Here is a 14,638-nt window from a genome sequence, read left to right as displayed (position 1 = left end):
CTCCGAACTGTTTAACATTTCACATAATTGGGTCTAGGTTACGTCTGGGGTCATTAATGAAAAACACCATAGTGTCCACATAAAGAGAGATCACCACCTTGTACTTATATAATTGAACCCCTCTATGCAGATGATTCTCCCCTATTCTCTCTGCAAGTGACTCTATTGCCAGTGCGAATAATAACGGTGACAGGGGGCACCCATCCCCAGCTGTTTATTTGATGTGAGCTGACCGTTCACTCGTATTCTGGCAAGAGGTAGCGTATAGAGCAGTGACACCATAAATATAAATGGCTCCCCCAAACCTATCCTGTGCATCACTGTAAACAGTAAGGGCCATTCCACTGAATCGAACGCTTTGGTAGCGTCTAACAAGGCGGCCACTATCGGGTCTTCTTGTTGCACCGATGAAATCAACCCAAACATCCTCTGTATAGCGTAGTAGGTGGAATGCCCTGGGGTGAACCCAGACCGATCGGCCTTTACCATTGTTTGCATCATGGGTGCCAACCGGGAGGCCAGGATTTTATTGTCTAAGTTAATGAGAGAAATTGGTCGGCAGGATGAGCAGTCATTGGGTGGGGGGGCTTATCTGGTTTGAGCAGTAACACCACCATCACCTCCCTCAGGGACTCCGGTAACCTGCCCTCCCGCTTGCTTTGATGGAACATCTACATCAGGTAGGGAACAAGCTTTGCGGCATAGTATTTATAAAACTCTGCTGTAAATCCATCTGGCCCGAGAACTTCATAGACGGAGAGACCTAATAGCCCCGAACACCTCCTCTAAGGATACTGGGCGGCCCAGCCACTCCTTTCCTCGTCCATGCACCAATTTAAAGCAAATAGGTGCACGGACCTGGTCCAAATAATCATTCTACTTGTGCTGGGAGACCTGTGTGTGGGACGAGTATAGCTGACTGTAGAATCGACAGAATTCTTGTACGATTTTCGGGTCTGCAAACCTCGCCACTCGTTGTAGATCTGTTATGGACACGACACAATCCCTGTGGCTGTCTAACCATGTCGCCCTCGCCAGCAGCCTACGTGGCTTCTGCCCCTCCCTGTAATGCCTTACTGCTGTTTTCCACCTAATAAGTTTAACTTCTCTATGCGCTAGTTAATTAATCATTCACAAGTGTTTTATGATTCCCGCTTGTTCTAGGGATGTCGGTGTAGTTGTAGGCGACTGCAATGTGCGTATGTGGGCCTCATTATTAGCTATTCCTTCCTGATTTGTTTTAGCATCCCTGATTATGTCAATATGTACCCCCCTCTTATTTAAACCTCTCCCAGAGGACCTCGGCCAACCCCACTGATCCTACATTGATGTCAAAGAACGTGTCTATCACTCCTGTTAGGCCTTCTCGAAACAATGCATCCGTCTATCCCTCACTTTTACAAACCCAGGGCATCCTCCCTTTCCCACAGCCCGCTAGCTCAGTAATACCGGGGCATGATCTGATAATGTGCGTGCCAAGATGACTACCTCTATGACTACCCCCATCAGCGTGTGGGAGACCAGGAATAAATCCAGCCGTGATGCTGAGTTATGGACGGAAGAATGATATGTGTATTGCAGCGCCTCTTGATTCCTAATCTTCCAGACATCGTCAACCTCCCATGTCTGACACATGCCCTGCAATTTGCCTGTTCCCTTGCGTGCTGGGTGGTGGGAACCCCCCGTGCGATCTCGGCCCGGGTCCATGACTGCATTGAAGTCCTCCGCCCAGATAATTTCCCCAGATGGAAGCCTTCCCAAGTGAAGGCCTATCCATTCAAGCGTCTCTTCAGTGTATTCATTCGGGCCAAAGTAATTGACCAGAGTATACAGTCGACCTTATATAGAACCCTGCACCATTAGGCCCCTTCCTTCCCGATCCTTAATTGTGGTAACCATCTGAAACCCAACGGAGCTGTGAATGAGAATACACACACCTCTCACATATGAGGAATAATATGAGAAGTAGGAGTGGCATCCCCAGTTTTTTCCAAATTTCGACTCCACCTCCGGTGGTAGATATGTCACTTGTAAGAACGCAATTCCCACCTGATGTCGCTGCATGTATAGTAGAACCTTATGACATTTAGACGGATAGTTTAGCCCACTCACATTCCATGTGATACTCCTAGGTGACCCAGTCGTTGCATGTCCATGGTAACATTCCTATCCCGGATGTATTAATCTGCTCAATGCAGTCCCATGTGATACTTTGCAGCTCCTCACAGTTGTGTGACCTTTGACCCCTCTGAATCTCAGTGTTCCCCGCTCATCCTGTCCATCCTCTCGCCTCTACCACACCGATAACACCAACCTGTCGGTATTCTGAGCCCCCATCCTCACCCCCCGCTAACAAACCCCAACAGATCAGGATCAATTCCCCCCCTATTAACAAACTTGAGCTTCTGCATGAGGGGCTCCACCTCTCCCCTGCTACATTAACTAACACTCGTGCACCGGCTACCATCAGGACCAATATCCCTCCATGTGTCGCCGAGTGGCTATAGGTAGGGATACGTTATATTAAGTGCAGTGTCACCCATTATTTCCCCATGTCTAGGGTTCAGTGGCATCTGTTCAAGGAAAGCATTGGTCTCGTCCGGAGTGTGAAAAAAAGTGATAGCCCCCCTTGTTCTATTCCTAGTTTGGCAGGAACATCATGGCATAGCGCATGCCTCTCTCCCGCAGTCGTTTCTTCACGGCCATGTATGTTTTCCGGGATGCTTGCACCTTGTCTGAAAAATCCAGGAAGAGTTTAATGATGTCTCCTTTGTACGTCAAGGTTCCTTTTTCCATAGCCTTGCAAAGAGCAAGAGCTCTATTCCGGTAGTTCAGCATTCGGTCTATGATCGGATGCGGAGGGGCCCCGGGTATCGGCTTCTTCCCGCTTGGTATCCGGTGCATCCTTTCCACTATGAATACTGCTGAAAATTCTTCAACTCCCAGTGCTTCCCTCAGCATCTCTTCAACTAAAGGTTCCATAAATCTCTGCTCCACTAGAGTGTTCCTCCTGGATCTAGATTCAAGATCCTCTTGTTTATCAGCCAGTTCCTTTAGAGCCTGCTTCACTTGTGTCATTTGATTCATCTTCGACCGTGTAGACTCGTCCCTCCACCTCATCCAATCTCTCCCCATGCTTATCAAGGCAGACATGCATGTGGTCCACTTTACATGTTAAGGTGTCCATCTTCCCATTAAGTGATTGTATGCTGTTCTGCAGCTGATTCATGTCTTTGATGTCTCGAAACGCCACAGTACTGTCTTGAGTCATGGATTGAGCGCTGACACCTGGCAAATCGTCCATGGTCATGTGGTTTTTGGCCTGGGAGGGAGTGTGAATTGTAGTTTGGATTGCTGTTTCCCCCCTTTGACCACCTTTGACATCTTGCCAGGCGTCTGTGAGAAGCCCGTTGTCACTGCAGAGGTTCCTCTGGTCCACTAACTGATCACCGTTTCCCATTGTTGTCTATGGTCATCTCACTTCGTGCCTCCTTTTGCAGGCTCGACTTCTTGGTGGCCTCCCTGCAAGCCCTCCAGTGCGGGGCCCCAGCCATTCAACCTGCTAGCCACCACTCAACAATGTCTAGGTGGTCACTGTGCATGTTGTTCCGGTGTTCTCCCATCCACCGCAAACTTTCAAGCTCTGTGGCGATTCACTTGCCCCCTTTTCTGTTGTAGCAGACTACAGTTCAGTGTTCAATACACTGTTTCATGAAGGGTTTAACATCCTTATTGCTAACTTATTACAGGTCCAAAGAGGGGAGGAGACAGTGTATGTAGACCAGCATGTCAGCCTTGGCTTCCTTTCTGTTAAAGGTAGGTCTCGCCCTCAGAGTCTCTGATGGACCTAAGGGGGTTAGCAGTCAGTGGATTACCACTATTTAACTCCCCCTGTGTGGTTCAGCAGCACTGCTCCTGTCAAGTGGCCTTCAGCAGCCAGTGCCCAGATTTAGAAGGGGAGAGGGGAGAAAGTTCAGAGGGCACTCCTCGGGGGTTAGCCAGTGTTCAGTGCAGCTGTGTCATTTATGGGGGCTCGACACGAACCTTTATTGAAATGCCCTGCATTCTCCCAGCGAGCTGTACCCAATGCGTCCCAACTCTCTGTGGTCTCCTTCCCTACTGAGTGTGGCTTGTCAGTTGGCTGTTGTGTTCAAGGAGGCCGTTGGCCTGTTCCTGGGTTTCGCTCCTCTGGTTCTTCTGGCAGGAGCAACCCAACTGACCAAGGCCAAGGCCCGCTCTAGTGCTCACCTCTACCCGGGGTCTGCAAACCTCTCGCAGCCTGCTCCCAACTTCCACTCTGATGCAGCAGCAGTCCCAGCAACATTCTGGGCGACAGTGCCCCAGGCTGCAGGGGCTCGGCACTCCTCACTCGTCTAGCTGAGCAGCTTTCTCGGGAGCTCCCACCAGTGCAGCGAGCCCCTCCGCTTTTGTTCCTCACATCTCAGCCATGCTCGCAACAGTGTGTAGACGGTGCACTCCCCTCAGGACGCATTCTTAATCCCCATGACAACCTATGTTACGGCCGTAGGCCCACACCAAGATGGCTTCCGCCCGGCCGCCCCAGTGCGCATGCACGGGGTTGCCAGGTCAACTTAGGACGCTACCCATAGCCGCGCTGCTTTCAGTCTAGCAGTCGGCGCGGGAGGAGAAACTCCACAACTCGGTGAATCCTTGTTCAGTCCCCTTTGGGAATCAAGACCGATGGGGCTGTGCACGCGCTTTCTCCATGTGCGCCGCCCTTATGACAGATATACGTTGCTTGTGAGGCTCTAGATTTCACGATTGAGCGTTCTATGGACTACTGTCCGCCGCCCGATTTTAAATGCATTAGATTGAATGGAGATTAATGTTTAATGTATTGTGATTCTTCATAAGGTTGCCTCATGTCCCTAAATATGAGCATCACGTATTTACTTTAGGGTTTCTGCCGTACTGTGCGTGGCCGCATCCCAGTCTCCAGTGATCTTCACCAGAAGACTGGGTGAGTGCAGGGATGTCACTTCCCATTATATTTTGCTACTTCTGAGTGAGTCGTTTTTTACATTACTTAAAACGCTTACCTTGGCTATTTTTTCCTCTCTTGTTCCATTGATAGGTCATTTTCTGGACCTTACCAGCCTGCTGGGATAGGTTAGTACCATTAGCCTCCCCTTACCCTACTTTTAGCCTCTCTCTATTTAAACACTTATTACAATGAATGTTCGTTTGAATTTCCCACAGGATCCGAATTAAGGAAATTGCTACCTTTCATAGCTCACCATGTATATGAACAGAGAAGCCCCTTCCCTGAAGATGGATCCTTGATCCAAAACGCGTTGGTTACTTGTTACAACCTTCAAGGGTTTCCCTGGAGGGAGTTATCCGCTCTAAGAGACAATTGTATTCTATGTTCACTTCTTGTTTGATGTTTTGATATTTTGTTACAAAAAGAAGAATCATGTTGATATCTGCTATCTGTTGTTTATTATATTAATTTTGTTTAAAATTAGAGAATTAAAGGGAAGAGATTCTCTAACATTTGTGTTGGGGACTGGTTCTATTGAATGAGATACACTGTTCAGTAAAGCTTATAAAATAACCTTTGATATTCAGCAAGAATTTGAATGAATGTACAAATACAAATGTAAGCCTTTATTCAAACATTCACAAATCAACATTGGGTCCTGTACCCAATCAGGAGTGCATTTGGGCCTACTGGGTAGTAATACACAGTTCTGTTTCTTGACAATTTTTCGTCCCAAGTGGCCTTGTGACTTCAGCCCGGCTGCACCTGAAACAACAATTAGAGATTCATTTAATTTCAAGAGACTGATATCTGGAAATGTGTTATATATTATATTTAAATTAATAACTGGCTGTGCACCCCTGCACCCCTATCTTAGTTTTGTACACTGTAGAGACAGCCTTAATAAAAACAAGCATTCCCAGAGCCAACATGCCTAGCTTTATCGATGTAGAGGGTATTTGTATTTTTGTAAAGCTTCCATTGGACAAATAAATATCACTGTCTCCATTTGCAAAGTAAGAACTTTTGGTTTTGCCATTGCTATTTATTTTTTTGATCAGTAAAACTAGGGCCACCAATATGGCTCGCAACGTTTTACAATTCCTAAATTAACCACTCAGCACTGGCATTGTTTATTCAGTCAAAGAAACAGTGCAGCGTGGTTCTAGCAGCATCTGCCTTTGTAACACAGGTCGCCTGCCTTTGATATAGAAAAACACCCTTCATCGAGATTCCAAGATGGCCACAAGATATTTTTGTTGTAATGCTTTTTGACATCGGGGGGGGGGGGGGCAGCAGGGCAATGGGGCACAGCGTCTTCTATTAGAAACTCTTCTGGGTGTCCCTGGGATCAAGCCAACAGCAAATTGTAGCTATACAGTAGAAACACAACTCATACTGGCTGTAGGTGGAATCAGCACGGGATTTGGATGGGGACGTTACCCCTGTTGAAATGGACCAATAGAAAGCGCCACAGAAAAGCAGATAGCCACCAGGACCCACCTAGATAATCCTCCAAGAGCTCTGGCAGAGTGCTGAAGCTCTCTAGCCAGACCTAAATGGAGAATCCACTATGCTTTGTTTGCCGGGCATAATATTGTGCCATCATGTTTGGCACGTTTGCCACCTTGCCAATAGTCTCAACATTACAATACATGCAAAACACACGGAGCAAAAAGATAATGGCGCCCCGGTGGTGGCACTCTCAGTCTAAAGTTGTACCCCTGCTCGTCCCTGTTTATTTTAAATCCTCCCTTCGCTTGTTTTTGAACCTTCATTTTGCTCCCCTTATTTCCAACAACTGGAGTAGGTAACGTCTTTTACACTACCCTTATGCTTGAAAATGAAGATTGCCACCCATTTTTCTTCCAGATTCCTTTTTCTTTGTAATATACAGAATGGTTTTAGGAACAGGCCCACAGGCTTCCTTTACTGTTTAATTAACATTCTCATTTTTTATTAGAGTGATGTAGGTATGTGGGTTTGCTCTTCTAGATGAGATCAGGATTGCCCAGGTTTTGGAGCCTTCGCTTTTGGCTGAACACATATAGCCACGTTTTTCCTCAGGATGTCTTTTTTATTGTATTGGTTTTGTCTCATTAAACATTGCGTTCACTTGGTGACTGGTAGAAAAATGAGAGGAAATTAAAGTTGGCTCGGTCGATGCCAGTGCTCTTTACTAGAAGAGATTCAATTATTTGCCCAGGATCACAGAGTTTGGTTAAACAGTGAAGCTGGAATTATTTGAAGCTGAAATTTTAACCCACTGTACAGTTTTGACACTTGAACACATACCGTTCATGCTGCACTTGGTATAAGTGTTTCAATGTGCTATTTCAAGGCCCACATTATAACTGCCAACAGAGCAGAGCTCTAACATTTCCCATGGTCCTATGCGAGAAACCCATCTAGTTTTGTTTTTGCCTGGACCTCTTGGGACTTGTAGTTTTACTAAATTCCAAGTGGTAAAAACTTCAAATCCCAGAATCCAAAGGTGAAAACACAGGACTGGATGGTCTTCTACCGCATGGCATGATATAACTTGGGCGCTCTGATAATTTTATTTGCAAAATACACACCTCTATTAACGCAACCTTGCAATATGTCAATTCTTCGAGAAACATGCTCAGCCAAAATATTTCTGGTTTAGCTTTATTTTTCACTTAATGAAAGGAAAACTAGAAGTCCCAGAATGCAAAATAATGCAGGCCTTAAATATATTTTCTTTTTACACTACTATATTTTATTCACTTTGTGAATTGCTAATAAAAGTGGTGTAGTAATGTAACTTGGCTAAATAATGGTTATCAAAAACGTCTCCAGCATGGGGTCTGGCATGGATTCACATGCTCATGAATATTCCCCGTCGTCAGGCTGGGAATCCTCGGTAAAGAAAAAATCAGTATCAGTTTCGGTTCTGATCTGTCTTTCTTAGTAGTAACCAATCACTGATCTCTGGGTCATACTGCCCCCAGCCAATGACTGCCCTCTCCCTAAGCCCCTCCCCTGGCAGCCATCCTCAGATTTTTACCGCACGTTCAAGTGTTCAGAGTCCTCGTGCTTTAGCTCTCGAGCTTTTACTGCGTTTTCACACTTTTTCAGGAGATTTTCTAATTTTTTCGGTTTAATCGAGCCTCAAGCTCCACCATTTCCACTTCCGATAACGGGGACCCGTTTCGGAATTCTTCCACGCCCCTCAAGGGTAAAGTTTTTGTCGAGTTACGCTTCTTGGAGGTTCCAGAAGATCTGAGGCCTACCTCAACGGACATGGCCCAGGACAAGGGAAGCTCGACTCCCGGATCCAAGCTGTTCAGGAGCTGCCCGGGATGCAGATTGCAAAATGTTTTCAAGGAGGACGAGCATTCGAGATGTCTCTACTGCCTTCATGAGGACAAGACGCACATGGAAAAGGACTGTGCGTTCTGCAAGAACCTGTCAGAATGGACCAAGCAAGATCGTCGTTCCCGCCTCGCCGCCTGGCTGGAGAAGGGCACAGCCGGTGAGAAGGCGAAGAAAAAGTCTCAGCGGTCTTCTAAGTCCTGTGAGGGTGCCCCGGCGACGGGGGCCCAACAGAAGGCCAAGCACAGCGAGTCCGCGGGCACCGGGAGCGCCGAAAGGTCAGGCTCTTTGGCTGCCAAGCAGGGCGCGACTTCCCCGGCACGATCAACGTGAGCCAGCGCTCTGGTTCGGGGAAGAGGAAGTTCGAGAACCCGGGTAAGCTTCTGGAGAGGCCCCGGTCGATCTCTAAGGGAGCCGAGGGGGAGCGAGGCGGTGACCCTCCCCCCAAAGCGAAGGCCCAGGACGCACCTAAGGTGGCGAGGGCCTTGATCCACCCGGCAAAGGCCTCTATCGAGGTTGTCGCAGTGGCCCTGGCGAAGCCGGCAGAGACTACGCCAGTGGAGGCGGCCTCGGGGCCCAGAGTTTCCCTGCCACCGCGGAGGGAATCCTCTTTCCAGCCCATCGCTAAAACCCCCATGAAGACCCCGGTGGAAAAAGAGGGGGGGGACCGGTGGCCATTACGGACTCGGATTCAGCCTCCGAGGAGGATCTGGTGGAAACCGTGAAAGGCCTCAACGAGAGGTTCGAAGGCCTCAATGAGAGGTTCGAGAAGGTTCGATCCCAGGGGAAGGATCCTGCTGAGGTGATCGAAGATAGCGACGATGGCGACGACGAGGGCCCAGTGGAGCAGCCATCCAGCCCGTCGCAGCCATTGCCCGAGCCCCAGGATAGCTCGGCGGCCATTTTGTTGGCGATCCAATCCTTATGTACTGAGATAAGGACGAGGTTACCACGGACCCCGACGGAGGATCCAGAACCTGGACCATCGGGAAGCCCTCCGAACAAGCGGAGGAGAGTCCACCCCGCACCGCCCTTCGTGCCCACAAGGCCTGTGGACCCCTCATCCCCCTCGCCGGACCCTCGGGATGATACGGCGACGGATACAGCGACGGGGACGGACGACGACGGTGGCGATGATACAACAGACATTCCTTCATCACCCCCCCACCCGGGCCTCTCCACCCGACGAAATTGGCTCTTTCCACGCCATGATAGCAGGGCATCCGAGCTCTTCCAGCACTGCCCTGAGGAACAGAAAAAGGAAGGCTTTCTTTACCAACGACGGGAGGCCAAGAGAAAGACGGTCCTCGCGGTACCCTTGCTCGACGACATCTGGGACGAAGGGCTGGCTATCCTGAAGAACCCTTACACGACAGCCGCAAAAAGGGACAGGTACGAGAAGAAGTACAGTGTCCCCGACGCCACCCCTTGTGCCTCAGGGCCCAGCCTACGTCAGATTTGGTCATCTCGGCAGCAGCCAAGAAGAAAGCGGCGGGTGCGGCGGCTTCAACTTCCACTTCCCCGCCAGACAGCGAGGGCAAGAAGTTGGACGTCATTGGTTGACGAGTCATTTCGTCGGCAGCGACGACTATTAAGGCGGCCAATGCCTTAGCGATTGTGTCCCGTTACGACAGAGAGCTCTGGTTCAAGATAGCTCCCCTGCTAGACTTCCTACCGGACGACAAGAGGGTGGAGGCCCTACAGATTCTGCAGGAAGGTAAGGTGGTGTCGGATCACACCATAACGGTGGCAACGGACATTGCCGATACTGGATTTCGCCAGCTGGGCAACAGGGTTTGCCTTCGACGACGAGGATGGCTCAGGGCTACAGACTTTCACCAGGACGTCCAGACCAGAGTGTTGGATATGCCGTTCGACGGCAACAACCTGTTTGGGAAGACGGTGAATGAGTCCCTCCAGGCCATCAAGACCAACACAGAGACAGCCTGAGCCCTAGGAGTCCTTCAGCAACGGCGGCCCATTTGGAGCTCCGGAGGCAGACAGGGAGCCTCCAAGGGATCCAGTGGTGGCTCTTTTACATACCGCCAGGCGGCCCGTTCCTCGTCCCAGGAGGCCTACTGAGGTCACAGCAAGCAAGGAGGTTCTCGCCGCTGTAGTCAAGGAGGCCAAGGCGGCAAGGCCTCTTTCAAGCAGGACTGAATAGGCCGTAGCGTCGGGCCCCCATCGAAGCACCCTGGTGGGAGGCCGGCTGACGAAGTTCATCAGCGTGTGGGAGTCCATCTCCATCGACCGTTGGGTGCTGGACACCCTGGCCTGCGGACACTCGCTAGAATTTCAAAAGACGTGTCCTCGCATTCCTCCTGTGGCCAGGAAGGAGAATCACGTCCCTCAACTGCTGTTGGAGGTAAGGGCGATGCTCTAGAAAGGTGCCATCAAGCTCGTCCCCAAGAGGCTCCGGGGCTCCGGAGTATACTCAAGGTACTTCCTCGTCAGAAAGAAGACAGGCGGTTGACGCCCCATCTTGGACCTGCGTCGGTTAAACAAGTACATCAAGGCACAGAAATTCAGGATGGTCACCCTCCAGCATGTGCTGGGACAGCTGGAGGAGGGCAACTTCCTATCGTCGTTGCACCTGGAGAATGCTTACTTTCACATCCCCATTCTAAAAAGACACAGAAAGTTCCTCAGATTCGTAGTCCAGGGGCGTCACTACCAATTCAGAGCTCTGCCGTTCGGATTAAAGTCGGCACCCAGGGTGTTCACCAAGTGCCTCGCTCCAGTGGCAGCGCGTCTGCGCCTGCAGGGGATCCACGTCTATCCCTACCTGGACGACTGGCTAATCCGTGCAAGGTCAAGAGAACTCGCCATCGAACACACAGCGAGGACCGTCCGCCTGCTCACGGAACTGGGATTCGCCATCAACTACCCCAAATCCCACCTGGTTCCATCGCAGGTAGCACTGTTTCTGGGAGCAAAGCTCGATACAGTGAAGCGATTGGCATCTCCGTCGGAAGAAAGGACGAAGGCCATTTTGGGCAAGGTGCAGCGCCTGTTAGCCACGGATGTGGCCAGGGTGAGGTCCATCAAGTCCCTCCTCAGGATGATGTCCTCATGCATATACCTTCTGCCCCTTTGCAGACTTCGGATGCGTCCGCTACAAGAGTTCCTCGACACCCGCTGGATTCAAGCGGCGGGCAGCTTCGAAGACAGGATCCCGCTCGATGAGAAGTTCCGTCGGGCGATTCTATGGTGGGGTACCCGTGCGCACCTCACGGGAGGCACAGACTTTCAGACCCCGGCGCATCAGGAGACGGTGACGACGGACGCTTCCCTGGATGGATGGGGGGCCCACACCAGAGATCTCCACGCAAGAGGCCTCTGGCTCCCGGAGGAGAGGTCTCTCCACATCAACATCCTGGAACTACGAGCCGTGTTCTGGGTGCTCAAATCGTTCATTCCGTCCCTCAAGGACAAAGTGGTAAGGATCTTCACCGACAACACCACCATGATGTTCTACATCCGGAAGCAGGGAGGCACCAGATCCCCAGCCCGATCCAAGGAGGCCCAGGATCTGTGGCACTGGGCCGTCGCCCAGGGGATGTTTCTTGTTCCCTTCCACTTGGCAGGAATAAAAAACACCATCGCCGACTCACTCAGCAGGGAGCTGCGCTCATGCCACGAGTGGGAACTACGCCAGGACCAGGTGGATCGGCTCTTTCAACGATGGGGCAAACCCCATATCGACCTGTTTGTGACGGCGACGAACTCCAAGTGCCAGAGATTAGCCAGCAGGTTCACACAGCCGAGGAGCATGAGCGATGCTTTCTCGTTCCCTTGGGACGGCCTGTTCCTGTACGCGTTCCCTCCATTGCTGCTCCATCTCATCAACCAGCTCAAGAGGTCCAGGTGCAGGATGATCCTCGTTGCAACGGCGTGGCCGAGATAGATCTGGTTCCCGGACCTTCTGGACTTGTCAACGTCCCCACCTATCAAGCTGGCGACGGACACGGATCTTCTCTTCAGAGAAGGAGGCGCCATTCTTCATCACGACCCGGAGTCGCTGAACTTGCAGGCTTGGCTCCTGCAGCACTAGAGTTTGGAGGATACGATTTCCCGGCTGACTGCCGAGAGGTTCTTGCAAAAGCCAGGGCGTCCTCGACTCTCAAGTGTATGGACATAAGTCAAAGAGGTTCTCTGTCTGGTGCCGTGCACAGAAGATTAACCCTCTGCGGATTACAGCCCCTCAAGTATTGCCGTACCTACTGTCGCTGGCCAAAGCTGGACTGGCTCATGCCTCCATCAAGATACATGTAGCTGCCATCTCCCGATACACCAGAACTACAGGACGGGCGTCCTTGTGGTCTCATCGTCTGGTGAAGGAATTTATGAAGGGACTATTCCGATCGTTCCCGCCGGTGAAGGCCCCTGCCCCGGCGTGGGAGCTCAACATGGTGCTGACCAGGCTCATGGGGGCCCCATTCGAGCCTATTCATTCGGCGCCGTTGAAGTTCCTGTCGTGGAAGACAGCATTTCTCGTGGCCATCACCTCCGCACGACGAGTGGGAGAGATCCAGGCCCTATCTTGCAAGCCTCCATACTTGACTTTTCACGACATGAGGGTGGTTCTGAGGACTCACCCCTCCTTTATGCCCAAGGTGCCGTCGGACTTCCACCTCAACGAGCCCTTGGTGTTGCCAGTTTTCTTCCCGTCGCCTTCGTCGCAGGCCGAGAGGACTCTGCACTTGCTGGACGTAGCTAGATCGCTGAAGTTCTACGTGGACCGCACGAAGAGTTTTCGGAAGACATCACAGCTGTTTGTGAACTTTGGACCTGTGAATCAAGGGAAGGCCCTCTCGAAGGCTTCCATTTCCAGATGGCTCACCGGCTGCATCATGCACTGTCACCGGTTGGCAAACCAACCGCTGCCCGGCCGTCCGAGAGCCCATTCGACCAGAGCGATCGCTGCTACCATGGCGTTCCTGTCTGGTTTGCCCCTGCTGGACATCTGCAGGGCTGCCACGTGGAGGTCGACGCACACCTTCACAAGATTCTACTTCGTCCATCGGGACTCCAGGGAGGAGTCCAGGATCGGCCAAGCAGTGCTGCGCAACCTGTTCGCTTAAGGCAAGGGTGCACAACATACGGCCCGCGGGCCAGTTGCGGCCCGCCATGCCCTTTTGACCGGCCCGCGAGGCACAAAGACTTTCCTAATGGAGGGCGGCCCGCGGGCGCCCTCCATTAGGAAAGTCTTTGTTGTCTTCCGGGCCGGTGAAAACACTGGCCCTCATTGGCTCAGCACACACACGCATCACGTCGCTCCTACGAGCCACGTAATGCGTGTGTGCTGCACCAATGGAGGGCCAGCACTATGGCTGGCATGGTCCATAAGGCTTGATGCCGGAAGGCATTTCAGCCTTGGACCACGCCAGTCGTAGTGCGATTCCAGCGTTCCAGCTTACCTGCCGCTTACCTGCCTGCCTTCCAGCACATCTCCGGTAAGTGGTCTGTTTGTGTTTGTGTGTCGGGTTTGTTTTGCTTTATGTTTGTGTGTGTATGTTGTGGGGGGGGGGTGTCGGATGTGTATGAATATTTGTATTTGAATGTATTTTGTGTGTATGTTGAGATGCGGGGGTGGGGGGGTGTGTCGGATGTGTATGAATGTTTGTATTTGAATGTATTTTGTGTGTATGTTGAGATGCGGGGTGGGGGGTGTGTCGGATGTGTATGAATGTTTGTGTTTGAATGTATTTTGTGTGTATGTTGAGATGCGGGGGTGGGGGGGTGTGTCGGATGTGTATGAATGTTTGTGTTTGAATGTATTTTGTGTGTATGTTGAGATGCGGGGGTGGGGGGGTGTGTCGGATGTGTATGAATGTTTGTATTTGAATGTATTTTGTGTGTAAATTGAGATGCGGGGTGGGGGGGTGTGTCGGATGTGTATGAATGTTTGTGTTTGAATGTATTTTGTGTGTATGTTGAGATGCGGGGGTGGAGGGGGTGTCGGATGTGTATGAATGTTTGTGTTTGAATGTATTTTGTGTGTATGTTGAGATGCGGGGGTGGGGGGGTGTGTCGGATGTGTATGAATGTTTGTATTTGAATGTATTTTGTGTGTATGTTGAGATGCGGGGGTGGGGGGGTTGTCGGATGTGTATGAATGTTTCTGTTTGAATGTATTTTGTGTGTATGTTGAGATGCGGGGGTGGGGGGGTGTGTCGGATGTGTATGAATGTATTTGAATGTATTTTGTGTGTATGTTGAGATGTGGGGGGGTGTGTGAATGTTTGTATTTGAATGTATTTTGTGTGTATGTTGAGATGTTGGGGGTGTGTG

At 50.8% G+C, this 14,638-nt stretch overlaps 1 protein-coding gene and 1 long non-coding RNA gene across 3 annotated transcripts in view; both read left to right on the top strand.

Moving 5' to 3' along the window:
• LOC138526952 (CD82 antigen-like) overlaps positions 1 to 14,638 on the top strand; it is a 462,340-nt gene that overhangs the window by 239,188 nt on the left and 208,514 nt on the right. The window lies entirely within an intron of this gene.
• On the top strand, positions 4,920 to 6,015 carry LOC138526958 (uncharacterized). The gene is made up of 3 exons (XR_011283787.1): positions 4,920 to 4,981; positions 5,096 to 5,130; positions 5,221 to 6,015. It is a non-coding gene; the product is annotated as an uncharacterized lncRNA (long non-coding RNA).

This window comes from Ambystoma mexicanum, chromosome 1q (genome assembly GCF_040938575.1).
Source record: "Ambystoma mexicanum isolate Mex_15411 chromosome 1q, UKY_AmexF1_1, whole genome shotgun sequence".
Lineage (NCBI taxonomy): Eukaryota > Metazoa > Chordata > Amphibia > Caudata > Ambystomatidae > Ambystoma > Ambystoma mexicanum.
This window is presented reverse-complemented; position numbering and strand designations above follow the sequence as displayed.